This window comes from Nelusetta ayraudi, unplaced genomic scaffold, assembly GCF_046127955.1.
Source record: "Nelusetta ayraudi isolate G7.1 ecotype Tasmania unplaced genomic scaffold, CSIRO-AGI_Nayr_v1 ptg000135l, whole genome shotgun sequence".
Taxonomy (NCBI): domain Eukaryota; kingdom Metazoa; phylum Chordata; class Actinopteri; order Tetraodontiformes; family Monacanthidae; genus Nelusetta; species Nelusetta ayraudi.
Window position 1 is genome coordinate 4,627,501 of NW_027466185.1, and position 2,500 is coordinate 4,630,000.

Here is a 2,500-nt window from a genome sequence, read left to right on the forward strand (position 1 = left end):
CGGGGGAGGGGAGGGGGGGCGCAGAACAGGATCCGGCCGCCAGCAAAGGAACAGAAGCTATAATCCTCGTCTTTTTATCGGAACGTGGCTTTTCTTTTTCATTTTGTTTTTTGTCGTTTTTTCATTTATTTTTTTTACGCAACCAAAGTTCTGCGTTTCAAGGAGGAAAAGAAAACTGGTGGAGACGACCGTGTGGACGCACGGACGGAGGTTTACTCTCTGAGGACGAGCGGCTCCGTGTGCAGTATTGTTTTCAATCAATGGACCCAAAAGTATCAACGTTTTTTTTTCTCTCTCTTTTTTTTAAATTGTTTTTTTTATATTTGATCTACAGTGACCACTGCCCCTGTTGTTTCAGGTATAAGGGACCCCTTTTTTCCTTTTAAAGAACTAGTATTTACACTGCCCCCCACCCCCTTTTTTATTTAACCCCAATGTCAAGCTTGGGGGGCGGGGGGGCGATTAGAAGATGGCTGCGGTTAGTTTAGAGTTGTACATGTAGGCCTCATCTTTTTTAGGAGTTGCTGCAGTCCACTGAGATGTTAATCCACTATGTTGATCTTTTTACAACCTTTCCACAGGTGCTGGACAAATTAATTTCAAAAAAACACAACAACAAACAAAATGGTACCACACGCTGGTCGGCTTCCGGTGGGAAATATTTCAATTTCTTGATTTTAAAGGGACAGTTCACCCTCTCAGCACTCAGCACTTTTTTTAATCCCCCGATCTGAACTCCTCACGATTTTGATTAGTTGATTGTTTTTTGGTTGAACTATCCCTTTAAATGTTTGTTTTTTTTATTTAATCTATAAAAGAAGTTCCACTGAAGTATTTTGGTAAATCCTGTTAGTCCAAGTCAATCCAAGCCAACAGGCAGAACGTTCTCCTTTTTCTTACAGAACCTTACATCAGAAGTCAAATTTCAGCTTTTCCTGTCATGATCCAGAGTGTACATTGACTGGCAGGGTTTGAGGGACAGCCTCCAAATGCAAAAAATAGAAAAAACAGCAACAACAACAACAACAAAACGCACTCCAGAGCCGTAGTGCCGTTTATGGCAAAGATGAAGTCGTTGCTTCCAGTGTTGTTTGCGTCCAGTAGCCACTTTAGCGAGCTCTTAGCGGAGGTACGTCTCTTTTTTATCTAAATGCTATCACCATGAGTAAACCATTCCAAAAGTACGCAAGTACCAGCCAAACCTCGGTGTGTAGAGTAGGAGTTGAGCCCGTTCACTGTGTATGTATATATATACGCTCTATATAAATATATATGTATATATATATAGATATATAAATGTATAATTCAAAAGGGCGACTCAACCAACGTAATGTTCAGCACCCAGATTGGCCGTGCAGGCACTCCTCCACCTTGTCGACACGCCAAGACGCGATGCGCGGAGTCGCGACGTTTAAAGAAAACGACCCAAAAATAAAGAAAAACAAAACAAAAAAACAAATTCATCCGCACAGCGTCAAGAAGCCACAGCCATGGAATGAATAGCCTACATTTTTCCAAAATCTCCCAACGGTGGAGGTTACAGTCTGTTGCCTCCTTTGGTTGAACTGCCAGTAGTAAAAAATATCAAAAATCCAAAAAATTGTGATGAAAAAAAACATAAATTCAACAGCGCTTGAAAATAAAACCAATGGGCGACGACCTTAAACACGTGCGGGCATGTAAAGTTACCATGTCATTTTGGTCATTCGTTCTTATTTTCATCTGTAGAGAAAGTCGGCACACTAGAACCAACATCTGCTCTTTGCATCCTTGTTTGTCTGTTTCTATGAGAAGCAATCCCAAAGCCCCCCCCGCCCCCCCCCCGTTTTCTGTCATGACGTCACGCTCGCCTTGTCGACGTTCGTTTACATATCCGGTTGCCTCCTCCGTCACGCCGAGCACAACCCGCAGCATGGTCGAGAGCCGGCTGTTGCCCCCTCACAGCCCCCCCAACCACCCCTCTCAACCCCCCCGCAAGTTACCCGGCTGGACCGTGTGTACCTGTATGCGTATTACTCTTGTTAATATTATTATTCTCTTTTATTTCCATGTGTCTGCATATCTGCCTCGATCGCTCATCTTATGTAGGGAATACAGATGATAGAATGTGGAGAACTTAATACCAGTGCCTTGTAGAGTCGAACCCGGGGGGGGGCGATATCGGGGGGGTTGTGCCTGGAGGGAGGGGAGGGGTTGAAGGGTTGGATGTGGAGCAGGCGGTTCGTCGCGTTGCCCCCCACTGTTCCGCGTGTATTTTGGTACATGTGACAAATAAAGGCTCATTCCGTTCCATTAATCGATTTTCATCTGAGACTTCGTAGATTAGCGTAAAGCTAAAATGCTAAAAGTAAAAAATTCTTTCTACAAGTGCTACGCGTCCCGGCCAGCGAGAGAGAGAGAGTGAGACTGAGAATAAGAGAGAGAGAGAGAAATTGAGAAAGAATAGATGTCAACAATCATCGCCCTCTTGTGACATCACAGGGGGGTGATGTTCACAACC

General features: G+C 44.1%; 1 protein-coding gene across 3 annotated transcripts in view; it reads left to right on the forward strand.

Moving 5' to 3' along the window:
- The window catches only part of osbpl8 (oxysterol binding protein-like 8), a 69,008-nt gene that overhangs the window by 65,820 nt on the left and 688 nt on the right, over positions 1-2,500 (forward strand). For all 3 annotated transcript variants that reach the window (XM_076012242.1, XM_076012243.1, XM_076012244.1), the window contains one exon: positions 1-2,500. This exon is cut by the window's left edge and continues 1,088 nt beyond it; it is cut by the window's right edge and continues 688 nt beyond it. The gene's annotated coding sequence lies outside the window, so the exon portion shown is untranslated.